At 38.9% G+C, this 19,413-nt stretch overlaps 1 non-coding gene across 1 annotated transcript; it reads left to right on the plus strand.

The window, feature by feature from the left end:
- Positions 1–16,688: 16,688 nt before the first annotated feature.
- On the plus strand, positions 16,689–16,795 carry LOC141675501 (small nucleolar RNA R71). The gene has a single exon (XR_012556150.1). It is a non-coding gene; the product is annotated as a small nucleolar RNA R71 (small nucleolar RNA).
- The last annotated feature ends 2,618 nt before the right edge of the window (positions 16,796–19,413 follow it).

Here is a 19,413-nt window from a genome sequence, read left to right on the forward strand (position 1 = left end):
GAAACAATCTAAATCCAAAGTGATTCTTGACAAAGTTTGATATCAGCTTCTCTTCTGCATTTCTAAGGACTTGAGCTAATGTAGCCTTGACTTGCTTCATTTCTTCATTTTGACTTCCAATCTGGTAGACGGCAGTCCTAAGTGCTGAAATGTGATTTCTTTCCAAACCATCACCAAGTCTGATTACCCTTAGATGAGAGGAGTTTTCACTGTAGCATAGACATTTTTCTATTCAGAATAACTTTCATCTTAGCAGAATTATTCTTTATTGGAATTTCACTTCCATCATCTTCAACTATCTTTGGAATAAATTTTGCAATCCTTGATCCAGAGATTCTGGCTTTATCCCATATGGTCTTCATTATGAAATTTGACCATCTTCTGGTAATCTCAGACTTTGTCTCCAAAAGATAATGAAAGAATTGAAGTTCTTTCAGAGATTTGTTCAACACATCTGATTCTGACATTTTGTATGTTCTTCCATCTTCAAGAAACAGAATCACCTTTTCCTTGACATTACTCTTATCATGAGCATCCAGTACCATTTGAACAGATATAACCTTATCAAGGTGTTTCTGTGTAACTTCCTCAAGTGGTTTGTCAGTTAATAAGAATGGATCTTTGATGGTTACTTCAACTCATATTTTCAGCTTGGCTTCGCTTGATCCTAACCCTGATCTGTCTCTTGCTTCTCTGGAATTCAATCCAACAGTCAAGAAATCATATAGCAGTTGACTTTTCTTAGGATTTGATGGTTTAACATTTTTCCATAGGAGTTTTTCTTATCAGTAACTGTCATCTTGCCCTAATCAAATTGAGCTCTGTCAGAGGTTGATGTCTTGATGACTTGTTCAGGATTTGCAGATTCTTCTGTAGCTTGCTGTTCTGAAATATCTTCACTCTGAACAACTTATGTAATATCCGGGACATGACGTGTAATTACTTTTATCAATAAATGATTATTATGTGATTATTATGTGAATTTTTAGTGAATTATTTGATGGTTAGTGATATTATTTGCATGTTCATATGTGGTAAAGTTTAGGTATGTTAATTTTATTATGTCCAGAATAAAATATAGATAATTAAGGTATTTTTCTGGTAATTTTTTGGAGTATTATATGATTTTATATTGATTTATGAATTTATTAATTATTTTCTGAATAATTACAAAATTATTTTATAAAGCCGGGAATCGTCCAACCTCAACCGTTTTTACGTTTTTACAACCCGAAACTCTTCCGAAAACTCCTTCCTAACCTAATCTGGTAATTCCGGACATTTTCCGTATTTTGACTTTTTCGATCCGGATTACGGTTTGACCCGTGCGCGGCCCGACGCAAAATTTTCGGTACGATAACTTTTTTTTTCGATAACATTATCTTCGTACAAAGCATATTCAGGGAATATTATATCCAAAAGTATATTTAAGGAATATTCCAAAGCATATTCAGGGAATATTCTAATCAAAAGTATATTCAAGGAATATTCCAAAGCGTATTTAGAGAATATTCTATCCAAAAGTATATTCAAGAAATATTCCAAAGCATATTCAAGGAATATTCTCAAAATAAAATTCCTCTATAAATAGCCCTTTCTGTAGTTTTATTTCGCGCATATAATTATTTCACCAGTAAAAATTTCATAATTATCCAGAGAAAGTAGTAAGTGTTCTTCGTGTTCTTCATAATTAAACCGCGATTCGAAGGTGTTATCGAACTCCGATTCGGGCGTGCAATATATCAAAACAAAGCTCTCAAAATCCTCTTTCTGAATCAACCATTTATTTTGGCCCAAAAATCAAGGTATTTTTCTGATTTAATTATATAAATTCGAATTATTTATGGATTAAATTAGGAATTTTTATTCTTGATGTTTTTGATATGATTTGATGGCATAATCATGTAGATATTTTCTTCCTGGTCATTTTAGTATATTATATGTCAAAAACTGAGTTCAATAACATGGTTAAATTTGAGTTTGATTCTCGGATTATAAACTAGGGTTTATGTTCTTGAATGTTCTTAATTTAAAATTAGGCATTTCTTAACTAGGGGTTATTAGATTAAATTGTTAGAATCAGTGGATAGATCGTAGGATAAGGAATCGAATGGTATAAATGGATTGAATGGAGGATCCCTGGAATACGTTCGTCGGAAAACGGGTTGCGGCGGCGCCGGAAAACTTCGGCCCCAATTTCCAGTCGATTGACGAGTTATTTGTTTGAACTAATTACGGATATGGGTTCCTGGAATCCGTAGCTTTGTTTCCTGTTGTTTTGAGTTGGTTCTGGGTTGTCCTGAAGGCCGTCGGAAAAGCTCCATGGTGGCAGCCATGGAGTCCGGCAGGCGGCGAGCCGGAGAAGATGACCGGAAGGGGCATATTACAGTTTGACCCCTGATGGTTTTCTTCGTTTACAAATCCTATATTCTAGTTTTAAAAACTTGCAAAAAAGTATTCGGTTATAAAAATTCTCAAATATTGTATTTTTATTTTTAGAAAATTGTTTTTAATTATTTTAAATTTCAAAATTCATTATTTATTTTCTGAAAACTTATTTTTAATTACAAAATAAATCTTAATTATTTAATTAATTAATTTTAGTTAATAATTAATTATTTAATTAGTCAATTAATTTGAATATTAATTGATTAGTTAATTTAATTATTTATTAATTAATTTTAATTCATTATTTAATTGGATTTAATTATTTAAATTGATATAAAAATTCTGAAAATAGTATCGAGCTTTAAAATATTATTTTAAATTATTTTTAAGGCTCGATAATTATTATAAATTATTTTATAGTCAAATTTCGGTGTTTGAACCCTATTATTTAATTATAAAGTGATTCGGAGTCCAATTTTAATTTCAAAAAATATTCGAAAAATCGTATTAAATACTTGAAAAATCATTTTTACCCTGAATCTTCTTGGAAAAATATTTGGATTGAATATCTTACGTGCTATATGTTATATGTGACCTGATTGCTGTATAAAATGATTGTTTGTGCATTGTTTGATTGTTTATGCTGTAACTTTTAATCCGTACCTCGGATTTGGGTGAAACGAAGGGTAGATAGAAGCTTGTATCGAATAGAATGAGTTCAGAAATAGTGTTGATGAGTATATGTGATGTTTAACAGAGGAAGCTAGACGTAAAAAAGGAAAGAAAGTGGTTAGTGAGTGGGAACCAATTGACAAGTGTTAGTGAAGTGAAAGCGAATTGATAAGGCAAGTGTCCCTAAACTTTCTTGTAATATACTTGTGAATACTTTTGAACTCTTTCCATGATGTTGCAATTATTCCCAGTAATTCCTATTCTATGTTGCAAGTACTTTGAAGTATTTAACCCTAAACCCTGATTCTTATTGATCTTGACCCGTGAGCCTGATTTCTTGTAAACCCTTAATTGTTAAATTCTTGGATACGAACCCCACCTATCCGATACTACTCCACAAATACATATCTACCACATATGGATCTTTGATGCGAGATTGTTTATCAGACGAACCTTTATACCTCGTATAACAGAAGACCATTCCTTGTAACCTTTGCACCCTTGGTCTTCTACACTTTGATTCTTTTCTTGAATTGAAAGCCAAGCTTCTTGTTGACCATGTTATACCTTTCTGGTATTGTGAAGCATCTTATGCTTTAAGATAAATGTTATTTATGATTCAGTTTATTGAATTACATTGCTTATCAGGTTATTACTATGGAATTGGATTGTTTTTAAATATGAACCAGATTCGTAGTCAGACCAGATTTGTGGCCGTATTAGGCCAATGAGTGCCTTGGATCCAGTATATAGAGCAAAGTTGGGAGCCTTGCTCGGGGTTGGTGCGTGTCTGATCAGCAGCCTAACCTTGATTTTGAAAATAAAAATGAATATCCAATTCTAATCATTGCTTATCAGGAAACTTGATTCCCTATATCATTTTAATTGATCATTATTAAATCTCAGTGATGTCATTGTGACTTGCTGAGCTAGTTAGCTCACTCTTGCGAATATGTTTATGTTCTTTTCTAGTTAAAAATGAATTTGGTGATGGTGAGGATCCCCAGTCGAGTGTGCCAGCTAGGTTTACAGGTTGAAGTGGAATGAGCTAGCGGCAGTTGTGTGATTTAGTGTGAGCTAAAAGTTTGTAATAAAGTTTGACTTCAAATGTAAGATAAATAAATTTGTGATTTGGTACGTTTGTAATAAATAAGGTTGTGGCTTGTGAACATACTTTAAACTGTTGCGATCCTTGATTATGGTAAATAGGGTTATTGCATATATTATTATATTCATATACAGGTTTAAATATGGTGTGTGCATGTGTTGTAGGCCCCAAACTTCTGACCCGGGTTTGGAGGGCGTCACAACTTGAGCTATGTCAGAGGTTGTCTTAGATTCTTCTGTCATCTTTCTTCTTTTCAGAGTTTCAACAGTTTCATCTTCAGCAGCAGCATCATCAAATACTTGAACCAACTTGCACACAGGATCCATCAGAATTTGAGGAATCTTTATTTCCTGTTTCTTGACTATCTCCCCAACTTTTCCTTTTCCCTCGTCTTTGGGATCAGTAGTGGTTTGAGATCTAGTGCTTGATCTTGGAATCTCCGTGGCAGATCTTTCTTTTATCACAATGCCTTTTTCCTTAGGCCTTGGAGGTTTTTTTGCATTAGAAGCTTTAGACTTAGGATTTGTCTTCTCAGCTGCAAATCTAGCTTCTTCCTCCTTTAGAGTCTCTAAATCCATTCCAGTATTATCCTTCAGAAACAATCTTTTATCAATTTCTTCATCAAGAGTCTGAATCTTGGGATCCTTACAGTAGACAGTAGTCTCCCTTAAGCTTCAGAGTTTGTAAAAACTTCTGAAAGACTTGACTTCCAGACTGAATCAGAACATCAGACTTTGTCATCATAATTTGATTATCAGAACTTGCTATCAGAATTTGTGCATTCACAACTTCAAAACTTGAATTCTTCTATGTAGAAGATTTGCTAGAATCAGAAATTAGTTTATGTGAAGAAACTTTGCTACTTTGCTTGCCTTGACCTTGACCTTTGCCCTTGCTAGGGTTTCCTTGGTCATCTTCAGAATCATCCTTTTTCTTTAGTGATTTTCTAATTGAGCATTTGGACTTAACTACCTTCTCCCCCTTTTTGGCATCATCTGGAAGGAGTAGTGAAAGAAGGAGTTCCAATGAAGATTGGATTTCATTGAGTTGGTTTTGTTGAGAGACTTGATTCTGCAGGACCTCATCCAGTTGAACCTGCTGCTTTTCTTGAACACGCTCAATAGCTTCCACTTTTTCATGAATTGGTCTGATAAACCTATTCTTGTCTAGCTTGAGCATCAGGTCCAGCTTGTCAGCATTTTCCTGAAGTTTATCAACCTTTTCATGAGTCTTGGAGTGTAGACCTTGAAGAAATTTAGTACTGAGAGCTGTGACTTTTAGTTGGTTCTTGAAATCAGAATTTGTCAGCAACTCGTCAGCTTTTGAAATATGTTCTGACAAAACATGTGAGCTAGGAATGAAGTCAGGTTCATTCCAGTTCTTTGTCCACTTAACTCATCTGAAAGTTTCCTCCCATGGAACAGGAGCATCTTCTTCAACAAATTTAAGCAGTGCCTCCTTGCCAAGAATTGGAGCATTTACTAGAGCACTTGCTGGAGCACTATCTCCAGAATCTGATAACATCTCATCATCTTCTGATAACACCAGAGTGTGTGTAACTGAAGGAGATTCTGGAACAACTTCATCTATTTCAGGTTCCAAATCCAGAATTGGTGTACTAGGAACTTTAACATTTAGCATTGGAGAAACAGGAGGAGTTGACTCTATTGCTGGTGGTGCTTCCATATACAAGACAATTGGAATATTCAGCCTGTGAATGTCAATTTCAGGACTTAACCCTGAATCTTCAACTGTGGCTGTTTTTTTTTGAATGGAGAGATAGGAGGTGTGATCACTGTGTCATGAACAGTATCTTCAGGTGCTGGAAGGGCTTCAATTATAATAGGTTCTAATGAGATCAGAGATTCATGTTCCCCTTCCTCAGCATCTGTATATTGAGATTGTGTAATTTTCACACCTGCTCTAGTCTTCCTTGATCTTCTAGATAGAGGAGTGACTATATCTATATCAGAACTTGAAGGTCTTTTCTTTTTCAAAATTCCAGAACACTCAGCATCATTCTCTTTCTGAAGAGTTGACTCTTCAGCTTCTACCTCTTTCTGAAAAATTACTTTTTCAGCTTCTTTTGTCACGGGTTCTGATGCAGGAACTTGGACTTGATCATCCTCATCAGATTCAGCCCTTAGAATAATCCTTCTTCTTCTCCTTGATGGAGATTTAGGCACAGAGATAGTCCTTTTAGGCCTAGAGGATTTGTCAGATTTTACAACTGGCACTTTTTGAGAAGTACCAGAGGTTTTGAATTTGAGAGGTGAGGTTCTGATAGTAGGTGCTGATGGTTGTGGTTGAGAGGATTGTGCTGGTTGATAGTAGGTTTTGATGGTAGGCTGTGGTTGAGTATTGGAAGGCTGTGTTGGTGGAGGTTGTGCTGGTGCTACATCAGGATATATGGTATTGTATGTGTGAGGATCAAAATTTACTAAAAACAGTTTGACAGATTGAGGAATTTGGAGAGGTCTTAGTACATTCTTCTTACTATCAGCAGATAATAAGTCTGTGAAAACCCTTTTGTGAAGTTTAAAGGGTTCCATTTTCTTACTAAAGTTTTGAGGTGCATCCGAACAACAGAAATTATATATAAGCTGACGGAATCTAGCAAAATATACTGTGTTGCTATCTTCTTTCATCCCATCACATATAAAACACAAAATAGCAGTAGCATAATCAAAATGAGTCTAATTAATAAGGGCATACCTAATTTGCTGACTCATTATTGGAATAGCATCAAAGTTGGAGCATTTGTTGGCAAAGGCCTTAGTAATACGGTCGAAAAAAAAGCTCCACTCCCTCCTGATGTAGGGCCCTTTCAGTTGTCCCAGCTTGGACAAAGATTTTTCATACCCAAGATTTTCCATCATATTTTGAAGAGCTGACTCCCCAACTTGTGAACTGTAAGTACAGTTTTCTGGCAGATGCAAAGCTTGTCGAATAATAGACAGGGTGACCAAGTGCTCATCTTCCCCTGTTGTAAAAATAATGCATGGGGACCCATTTTCACCACCATCATCATATACCCCAGACCTCCAGAACTCCAGAATTTGTATGCCTGAGAGAATCTATGGTTGGGTCAGAGCATACCCAATTTCACTTCGAGCAAGAAAATCTTGAATGAAGTGAAGTTCTAAAGGAGCCTCGTCCTTGTTGAGAATAGTCATGTAGTTGTTGGGGACAAACTTGGCTCCATCATAAATATGATCTTTAGGTGCCATTTCTATAAGAAATCAAGTGAAAATCGTGTGTTTGCAAGGTGTTTGATAAAATGCCTGTAACGGTTTTTATTAAAGAAGTGGCCAGGCTACATGGGTTTCCAACCTCTATCATTTCTGATCGGGATTGGATTTTCCTTAGCACATTTTGGAAAGAAATATTTAAATTGCACGGCACCAACTTGAAGAAAAGTACTGCCTACCACCCACAGACTGACGGGCAAACAGAAATCATCAATAAGGGTCTGGAAACGTATTTACGTTATTTTGTGGGTAGCAAACCAACATATTGGGCTAAATGGCTACCGTGGCCTGAGTTCTCTTATAATACAGCCCTGTTAGGGCGAAAACACGCACTAATATTCATGCAAGTATACGCGTTCGCAAGTAATATAGAATACTTTCTAGTTCGTTCCCTCAGAGACTCAGACTAAATTATTGTCTAATTAAACTCACTCACCAATGTATGATTACTTCTCAATGTTAAGATAATAACACTTAAAATTGTTGATTAAATATTAACTATAATTAACTACTTAATTAACCACTTAACTAACATTTCAATTTATCAATAATAAAACACTCATGAGATCACAACTTCATTATTACTTCCTTCTATAGCCATTGTTATTACCTTTAGCATGTGATAGTGATGATATTAATCGAATAACACGAAACTGATAAAAGCCAACATTCATTGTACTAATACCATTCTACCAAGCATCCACAATTAAGATAGAAGTTGAATAGTCATCAATTATGTTGAGTTCCTATATGTCTACAGAAATTGACAACACAACGATTTAAGCTCAAGTTATTCCTTTTGATTACATAGGGCAAATAAAACTGTTAGAGTTACCCACTAATCATGCTCAACGTACATGAACCTATGCTAGCATGGCAAGTTCTAAATCTCAAGATCCACCGTCGCTTCACAAGAGATTAACACCCTATCTTATATGTTCGCGACGCACATAAGACGAATACGCACAACCAATACTAGATATCAAGCAATCATCACACACGAAAGTATTAAACAATTAACTAAAGAATTCCATAATAAATCCGTTGCAACCCCATGATCACGATTAGCCCATAATAGAACTTATCGCCATCATGGGTTCATATGAAATCATGATAAACAAACACAAGAAAATAATAACTAAACTAATTATATTAAAACATAGTACGTCACAAGAGTAAATAAGTCAAAGCAAGAAAACTAGCATCCAACGTTACAACGAAACAAGAATCACAAGAATATATGCTCCCTCTTCGTTGCGGTGTGCTAAATCGGTCTTCTTCCTTATCTCCTTCGCTTCTTGCGTAAAACACAATCTAAAACATAATCCCCTTAATACTCTCTCTGAAAATGTCTCAAATCTACCTATATAATAGTCCCATAAAACTCAGATTACATAGAAGTTGGAAGCCAAACAGAAGTAGAAGTCTAAAATAATTTATCTTTTTCCCCGACCCTGCGCGCCCGCTCAGCATAGCTGCGCGGGCGCGCAGGTTGCTGCGCGGCCGCTCAGTATTGCTGCGCGGGCGCGCAGGCCTCTACTGGAAAAAATCCAGGTTTGCTCCGTTTCTTCGCCGTAATCTGCCCATTCCTTTCCTCTCGCAATGGTGAACACATGCCAAGGCTTATTCTTGATGATTCCTCCCCCGAAATGCAACTAATACCCTGAAATGCATAAACACTAGAAAAACGCATCAAATACACAAAATACTTGATTTCAAGACACCAATTTAAGCCATTTTAAGACGTTCTAAGTGGTATAAAATGCCACTTATCACACCCCCAAACTTAAATCGATGTTTGTCCTCAAGCGTCACAGACTCAAAAACAAATAAAAATATGCATGAATGCAATCTATATGAAAATGAAACGATCCCCCTTACTACAATTAATCAACCAAATTGCCACATCTCAACGAATGCAGTTAGACAACTAAAGATCAATAAACTCATGCAAACGGACATACAGCCAGAAATGTGGTGTGTGCAAATGCTTAACAGATATGCTTCGGAACTAGACCAATTACTATGACTAGACTATCCTCAAGGCAACCCTACGATTATACAAAGAATAAAAAATTCTAGGCACAAAGTGATATACAACACTACAAGACTCTGGAGCTTATTACGGAATCGTCCTTTTTATTTACAACTCAAATGCTTATTTGACCGTGCAATGAGTGAGGTCCACAAAAGACTTATACAATGGTATCCATGTAACGAGCGTTAGGTTAGCGGATCCCAGACTCTAAAAGCCTTAGGTCACTAGGCACAAACTCCCCTAAGAACTTAATAACTCGAATACCAAAGAGCCCACTCTTGATCAATTATGCAAATTTTTTTTTTTTAATAACTTCTGAGCAAGTGCGTTTCGCTCCATCTTGCTCAACCCTAGACTACTCGCAACATATGCGAGCCGGCTACTAGCCATTTGACGCCTAGCCACAACTAGCAACAACTTCCATATTTTTTTCTCCAAATTTTTTTCTTTTTTCATGTCTTTATCACTAAGAACCTATAATCGAATTCTAAGCATAATAAGTAGATTGACCTTGAAAACAACCAAATCATAACAACAATCTAGCCCTTACGCATTCTTTAAGACTTAGTGGACTTACAATTGTTTCTAGCATGCATATCAACCTACACAACTTAATATCACTTTAATGCTATCACTACACTCACATCAATATCACAATTCAGTCGATAAATCATTGCAAAAGGGATCATGGTAAATGCATGAGCTACATGACATTCATAAAAAAACTATATGGCATAAATTATGCAACTATATGAACTAAACTATCATGAATATGCAACTAAATGACACACACACAATATTCCTTAACTACCACCCCCAAACTAAAAATCTTCACTGTCCTCAGTGAAAGTAGTAGAAAGGAACACAGGGTATACCTACTCGGAGTCATCATCATCATCACCCTCAGTGGGTGGAGTATCAGGCGGCGGGTATGCAGAGTCCTCACCAAAAACTGGCCACTGGATATCAGCTCCAAGGCCTCGAAAAGCAGTCCCTAACGCAAGGGTGAGCTCCTGAGCAAACCTGCTCTGCGTCTCATACATGGCATCCATCCGCCGTGAAAGCCTCCTATACTGGGCATCACCCATCCCAGCACCCTCCTGAGCTCTCGAAGAACCAGCCTCACAATGCCCTGGCCTAGCCATAGTAGCACCTCATGCTGGACGCCCTCCTGGAAGACGATAACCCAACCCATGCTCCTCAGGCTCACCACCGGTCCACTCCTGCATCCCATTCAGAGTGCCAGAATCAATCGGAGCTGCTGGCAACTGCAACTGCTCATGAGCCGGCCAGTTCACTCCCACTGCTCGGTATAGCTTCGTAACCGTGGATGCATAAGGGATGTTCATATGCTTTGCTCCCCTCAAAAACTTCAGAATTCCTTGGTAGATAAACTCACCAAGGTCCACATAGTACTCATCATGCAGAATTCCCCACAACAACTGTGCTCTCTCAACTGTGACCTCGTGTGCATGTGAAGAAGGCAAAATATTAGCACATATAAATGCATTCCATGCACGGGCATACCTGTTCATGGCGATCGCCGGAAAGTGACGATACTCATTATAGCCTGGACTGCGGGTCCAAACTGTGCCTGGTCGACAGAGAGTCGCACAAATCAAATCCAAGTCAAAATCCTCAGCAGTCTTTTCATTCCAGTTATCCTCCTCGGGCTTCCTCTCTCGCTGTCCAATCACACGGTGAATTGCCGTAGGATGATAATCAACCGTCAGCCCACGGACTACAGAAAACCCATTTTTTTCAGCCTTCGCGTTCGCGTAGAACTCGCGAACAACGCTCATCGGTACTGCTTCGGGTGACTCATAAAAAGCTATCCACCCCTTCTCTGCAATCATGGGCAACAACTCACCATCCCTCCCTGATGGTAAAAACCCCCTCTCCTTCAGAATCGGCTTCCCCAACAGCCTAGTGTACTCCTCCTCCGCAGCTCTGTCAGTTAACCGAGGCCTTGCAGCAGTACCCCTCGATGAATCAGCAGTAGGAACTGTGCTGCTGCTGTCAATATTGTGTGCTCTCTTGGGTGCCATTGATTCGTGAATAAAAGTGTGTAAGAACTTATTTTTGATGTTTGTGAGAGGGTTTAAGTGTAGGAAGTTTTGTGGGAGATATGTAGGATAGGTGTATGTATATATAGGGTGTGGATTAGATTAGGGTTTGGGAATTAAGGGATAAAATGATGGGGTAGTGGGAACAATTCGTGGGTTTATGGGCTAAAACTGTTTTTGTGTTTTTGTTTGTTTTTTTTTTCTGAACTGTAAAAAAATTTCTGGAACTCGACCCCTGCGCGGCCGCTCAGCATAGCTGCGCGGGCGCGCAGAAGGTCTCTGGAAAAAAAAAATTTCAGCCCCTGTTTTCTGATTTTTTTGTGTTTTTGGATAGGTTATTAACTTCTAAGGGTTCCTGTAACAACAATTCATGGGTTGCCTCCCACGCAGCGCTTCTTTTTCTTCATTAGCTTGACGTTCCGTACCTTTCTCAAGTAGTCAACAAAATGGCACTAACCACCTCTCGGTTTGCCATGTCCCCATAGTAGTGCTTCAACCGCTGACCGTTAACCTTGAATGCTTGGTCCGAATCATTCTCAAAAATTTCCACCGCTCCATATGGAAACACAGTTTTGACAATAAAAGGTCCAGACCACCTTGATTTCAACTTCCCAGGAAAAAGTCGGAGTCGAGAGTTGAATAAAAGAACTTGTTGCCCTGGCACAAATAACTTAGGATGTAGCTTCCTATCGTGCCACCTCTTCACCTTTTCCTTATACATTTTGTTATTCTCGTACGCTTGAAGTCAAAATTCATCAAGTTCATTAAGTTGAAGCATTCTTTTCTTACCAGCTGTATCTAAATCCAGGTTCAATTTCTTTAATGCCCAGTAGGCCTTATGCTCAAGCTCCGCCGGTAGATGACATCCCTTACCGTACACCAACTGAAACGGTGACATCCCAAGTGGAGTTTTGTATGCTGTTCTGTAAGCCCAAACAGCTTCATCGAGCTTTAAAGACCAATCCTTCCTTGACGGACAAACAACCTTCTCTAGAATGCGCTTTATCTCTCTGTTACACACTTCCGCTTGACCATTTATTTGCGGATGATAGGCAGTAGCTACTCGATGATTCACATTATAACGCTGCATCATAGAAGTGAACTTACGGTTGCAAAAATGCGATCCTTCATCACTTATGATTACCCGAGGTGTTCCAAACCTTGTGAAAATTTGCTTATGAAGAAAATTTAGTACTGCCTTTGCATCATTTGTCGGTAAAGCTTTAACTTCGACCCATTTTGAGACATAATCGACTGCCAGTAAGATGTACTGATTATTGCAAGACGAGATAAAAGGCCCCATGAAATCGATTCCCCATACATCAAAGACCTCGACTTCAAGCATCACATTTAATGGCATTTCATCCTTCCTTGACAAATTTCCCACTCTTTGGCAACGATCACACCTTAAAACAAACTGATGAGCATCCTTGAACAAAGTAGGCCAGAAAAAACCTGCTTGCAGAATACGAGCTGCCGTCTTCTCACCTCCATAGTGTCCCCCATAAACCGTGGAATGGCAGTCTCGTAATATCCCCTCCGTCTCACAGAACGGGATACATCTCCTGATGATTTGGTCAGCTCCCTATCTAAACAAATATGGTTCATCCCACATATACCACTTCACCTCATGCAGAAACTTCTTCTTTTGAGCGGATGTCAAATTAGGAGGCATTATATTGCTGACGAGATAGTTTACAATATCTGCAAACCATGGTTCTTCCTCTTGAATTACAAACAACTGCTCATCCGGAAAAGATTCATTGATTAACGTCCTATCTTGTGAAGTAGAATCGGGATTCTCCAACCTAGAGAGATGGTCAGCTACTTGATTCTCAGTACCTTTTCTATCTTTGATCTCTAACTCAAATTCCTGAAGTAAAAGCACCCAACGAATGAGTCTCGGCTTCGAATCCTTCTTAGAAACCAGATAGCGAATAGCTGCATGATCAGTGAATACTGGTACTTTCGTACCAAGCAGATAAGATCGAAATTTCTCAAAGCCAAAGACTATAGCCAAAAGCTCCTTCTCAGTAGTGGTGTAGTTCAATTGGGCACCATTTAAAGTCTTACTCGCATAGTAGACCATATGGAAGAGATTTTTCTTGCACTGTCCCAGAACTGCACGTACCGCATAATCATTCGCATCACACATCATCTCAAACGGTTCTGTCCAATCTGGTGCTGTAATAACTGGTGCAGTAATCAAACTCTTCTTGAGAGTCTCGAATGCTGCCAAACATTCATCATCAAATTTGAACGGCACATCTTTCTCAAGCAAATTGCACAACGGCTTAGATATCTTTGAAAAGTCCTTGATGAATCGCCGATAAAAACCCGCATGACCAAGAAAACTACGGATTCCTTTCACAGAATTAGGTGGGGGAAGATTTTCAATGACTCCCACCTTGGCCTTGTCCACCTCTAGACCCTTGCTAGAGACCTTATGCCCAAGGATAATGCCTTCATGCACCATAAAGTGACATTTCTCCCAATTAAGCACCAAATTAGTTTCCACGGATCTTTTGAGTACGGCGCACAGATTATTCAAACATTCATCATAGGAGTGTCCAAAGACGGAGAAATCATCCATGAACACTTCGACGTTATTTCCAATCATGTCAGAGAATATAGCCATCATACATCTCTGAAAAGTGGCTGGGGCGCCACATAACCCAAACGAAACTCTGCGAAAAGCAAATGTGCCAAATGGACAAGTGAAGGTAGTCTTTTCCTGATTCTCTGGTGCAATACAAATCTGATTATACCCGGAATAACCATCCAGAAGACAAAAATACTCATGTCCCGCCAATCTGTCAAGCATCTGATCAATAAATGGAAGAGGGAAGTGATCCTTCCTTGTGGCTTTGTTCAATTTTCTATAATCCATGCATACTCTCCATCCTGTAACTGTTCGAGTAGGGATGAGCTCATTCTTTTCATTTGCAACCACAGTGATACCTCCCTTCTTAGGTACATATTGTACGGGGCTCACCCACGAGCTGTCAGAAATAGGATAAATGATGCCTGCATCTAGCCATTTCAGAATTTCTTTCTTCACCACCTCCTTCATGATGGGATTCAGTCTTCGCTGCTGTTCCACAGTTGGCTTACTACCTTCCTCTAGCAGAATTTTATGCATACAATATGAAGGACTTATCCCCTTGATGTCTGCTATGGTCCATCCTATAGCCGATTTGAATTCTCTCAAAATCCTTAAGAGCTTGTCTTCCTCACTACCTGAAAGGTCAGATGAAATAATAAGAGGTAACATAGATGAATCACCTAAAAAAGCATACCTCAAGTGTTCAGGTAATGGTTTGAGCTCCAAGGTAGGTGCTTCCTCTATTAATGGTTTGAGCTTCCCTTCAGCGTTCTTGAGGTCAGAAGTACCAAGAGATTCAAATGGTATGTCCAGCTTTCGCTTCCAGGGAGAAGCGTTCAGATATTGTAATTGCTCGTTGCTATCTTCATCATCGCTGTCAAAATCCCCCACTAAGGCCTTTTCCAATGCATCAGACATTAGCATGTGATCGAGTTCCGAAGTAACCGCAGAATCAATCACATCCACTTTTAAGCACTCCTCATCTTCTGTAGGGAATTTCATTGCCTTGAATATGTTGAAGGTCACATCCTGATCTTGGACCCGCATAGTAAGTTCCCCTTTTTGCACATCTATTAAGGTACGGCCAGTAGCCAAGAAAGGCCATCTCAAGATTATGGGAATCTTCTTATCTTCCTCAAAATCCAGAATAACAAAATCTGCTGGAAAGAAGAGCTTATCCACCTTGATGAGCACATCCTCAACTATGCCCCTTGGGTAAGTAATGGAATGGTCAGCCAATTGTAGCGACATGTATGTGGGTTTTGGATCAGGCAGATCCAGCTTTTTAAAGATCGACAACGGCATCAGATTAATGCTTGCTCCCAAATCACAAAGGCACTTGTCAAAAGTTAGATTGCCAATTGTGCAAGGAATGGTGAAGCTCCCTGGATCTTTCAGTTTTGGTGGTAACTTTTATTGCAGAATAGCGCTGCATTCTTCCGTGAGAGCAACGGTTTCAAGGTCATCCAGTTTCACCTTCCTTGAAAGAATAGTCTTCATAAACTTCGCATAACTAGGCATTTGTTCCAGAGCCTCAGTGAAAGGTATATTGATGTGAAATTTCTTGAACACCTCCAGAAACTTCCCGAACTGTCTATCCAGCTTTTGTTGCTGCAATCTCTTAGGAAAAGGTGGTGGAGGATAGAGTTGTTTCTCCCCTGTATTAGCCTCAGGAAGAGTGTGTTCAACAGTAGTCTTCCTTGGTTCCGCCACTTTCTCCTTTTGCTTAGATTCTTCACCTCTAATTTCAGCTTCTAATTCTTTTGCATTTTCAGCATCAGCTACTTTTCCAGACCTTAAGGTAATAGCCTTGACTTGCTCTTTAGCTTCCTTCCTTCCTGGTACTTCCGTGTCACTGGGAAGAGTGCCAGGTTGACGATTGAGCACTGTATTGGCTAATTGACCGATTTGATTTTCCAAGGTCTTGATAGAAACCGCCTGACTCTTGCACAACAGCTTAAGTTCCTCAAAATCAGCACTAGTGGGTGCAGCTGTACTTCCCTGTTGAGGATATGATTGCCTTGTAGCATATTGCTGTGGTTGCTGGAATCCAGGTGGGTTAAACTGTTTACTCACTCCTTGCTGATATGGTGGCTGAATAGCATTCTGATTATTCCCCCAGCTGAAATTTGGATGATTTCTGTTATTAGGATGATAGGTCGCTGGCACAGGCTGCTGTTGTCGCTGATAATTATTCACATACTGAACAGATTCGTTTACAAGAGAACACTGATCCGTAGCATGAGAACCTGCACAAACCTCACAAACCATAGCTCTTTGATTAACTCCATACGTAGCCAAAGAATCAACCTTCATTGATAGCGATTGGAGCTGGGCTCCAATAGCGGTGGCTGCATCAACTTCCAGAATACCTGCTACCTTGCCTGACGTCATCCTCTGAGTTGGGTTTTGATGCTCATTTGCAGCCATCGTCTCTATAAGATTATACGCCTCTGTATAGCTTTTAGCCCATAAGGCTCCTCCAGCTGCTGCATTGAGCATGGGCCGAGATGGAGCCCCCAAACCATTATAGAAACCAGTGATCACCATCCAATCCGGCATTCCATGATGTGGACATTTTCTCAATATTTCCTTGTAGCGTTCCCAAGCCTCGCACATAGATTCTGTAGGTTGCTGCGCAAACTGAGTAAGAGCACTCCTCATAGCAGCAGTCTTTGCCATTGGATAAAACTTCACCAGAAACTTTTGCGCAAGATCTTGCCACGTAGTGATGGACCCAGCTGGTTCAGAATGTAACCAGTCTTTAGCCTTATCCCTCAGTGAGAATGGGAAAAGCCTCAACTTGATAGCCTCATCAGTCACACCATTATACTTAAAAGTGCTGCAGATCTCGACAAAATTCCTTATGTGCATGTTGGGGTCTTCAGTTGCCGCTCCTCCAAAAGAAACAGAATTCTGCACCATCTGAATAGTGCCCGGCTTGATTTCAAAGGTGTTAGCTTGAATAGCCGGATGAAGAATGCTTGACTGAATGTCATCAATTTTAGGCCGAGAAAAATCCATAAGAGCTGGATCAGCTTGAACAATACGATCTCCCATGTTTACTGGTTCTTTCTACTCAGCTCCTGAATCCGAATCCTCAAAATCTAACTTCTCCGAAATATCAAGAACTTCGTCTGTCTCCTCAGCTGTATCTAAAGTCCTTTTGCGAGCACGAGAACGAGTTTGCATAAACGCTTGCTAAAGTACCTGAAACACAACCGAAAAGAGTAAGTAACTACTACGTCCTAATCACTGAGTCCTAATGACCAATGATGGTAAGTACATAAACTAAACAAATACGCCGAGTCCCCGGCAGCGGCGCCAAAAACTTGTTAGGGCGAAAACACGCACTAATATTCACGCAAGTATACGCGTTCGCAAGTAATATAGAATACTTTCTAGTTCGTTCCCTCAGAGACTCAGACTAAATTATTGTCTAATTAAATTCACTCACCAATGTATGATTACTTCTCAATGTTAAGATAATAACACTTAAAATTGTTGATTAAATATTAACTATAATTAACTAATTAATTAACCACTTAACTAACACTTCAATTTATCAATAATAAAACACTCATGAGATCACAACTTCATTATTACTTCCTTCTATAGCCATTGTTATTACCTTTAGCATGTGACAGTGATGATATTAATCGAATAACACGAAACTGATAAAAGCCAACATTCATTGTACTAATACCATTCTACCAAGCATCCACAATTAAGATAGAAGTTGAATAGTCATCAATTATGTTGAGTTCCTATATGTCTACAGAAATTGACAACGCAACGATTTAAGCTCAAGTTATTCCTTTTGATTACATAGGGCAAATAAAACTGTTAGAGTTACCCACTAATCATGCTCAACGTACATGAACCTATGCTAGCATGGCAAGTTCTAAATATCAAGATCCACCGTCGCTTCACAAGTGATTAACACCCTATCTTATATGTTCGCGACGCACATAAGACGAATACGCACAACCAATACTAGATATCAAGCAATCATCACACACTAAAGTATTAAACAATTAACTAAAGAATTCCATAATAAATTCATTGCAACCCCATGATCACGATTAGCCCATAATAGAACTTATCGCCATCATGGGTTCATATGAAATCATGATAAACAAACACAAGAAAATAATAACTAAACTAATTATATTAAAACAGAGTACGTCACAAGAGTAAATAAGTCAAAGCAAGAAAACTAGCATCCAACATTACAACGAAACAAGAATCACAAGAATATATGCTCCCTCTTCGTTGCGGTGTGCTAAATCGGTCTTCTTCCTTATCTCCTTCGCTTCTTGCGTAAAACATAATCTAAAACATAATCCCCTTAATACTCTCTCTGAAAACGTCTCAAATCTACCTATATAATAGTCCCATAAAACTCAGATTACATAGAAGTTGGAAGCCAAACAGAAGTAGAAGTCTAAAATAATTTATCTTTTTCCCCGACCCTGCGCGGCCGCTCAGCATTGCTGCGCGGGCGCGCAGGCCTCTACTGGAAAAAATCCAGGTTTGCTCCGTTTCTTCGCCGTAATCTGCCCATTCCTTTCCTCTCGCAATGGTGAACACATGCCAAGGCTTATTCTTGATGATTCCTCCCCCGAAATGCAACTAATACCCTGAAATGCATAAATACTAGAAAAACGCATCAAATACACAAAATACTTGATTTCAAGATACCAATTTAAGCCATTTTAAGACGTTCTAAGTGGTATAAAATGCCACTTATCAAGCCCCACATTGTGCTACGAAGGTCATCCCATTCAAGGTGGTTTATGGTTGCGATCCACCCCATCTCATTAGAGCAGGGAAAGGACAGACCTCTATCCAAAGCATTGATAAGATGTTGCAGGAGAGGGATGCTTTGTTAGATGATCTTCATGTTCATTTGGTTCAAGCACAACGAGTCATGAAATATGCTGCAGACCTTAAACAAAGAGATGAAAGTTTTGAGGTGGGGGATTTGGTATACTTAAAGCTCCAACCATATCGATAGACTGTAGCCAGACGCCAAAATGAGAAGTTTCTTATAAATTAACTCTACCAGAAAATTCGCGAGTTCATCTGGTGTTCCACATATCACAGATGAAAAGAACAGTAGGAGATACTATTATTTCTACACAATTACCACCGCATTTGGAAGCAGACCTTGAGCTAATAGTTGAACCGGAAGAATTATTGGAAGTCAGAGAGATCAAACAGGGAAAGGTGACAAGACTGGAAGTATTGATCAAATGGAAAGCACTGCCAGTAACAGAGGC

The sequence above is a fragment of the Apium graveolens genome, chromosome 7, assembly GCF_009905375.1.
Source record: "Apium graveolens cultivar Ventura chromosome 7, ASM990537v1, whole genome shotgun sequence".
Taxonomy (NCBI): domain Eukaryota; kingdom Viridiplantae; phylum Streptophyta; class Magnoliopsida; order Apiales; family Apiaceae; genus Apium; species Apium graveolens.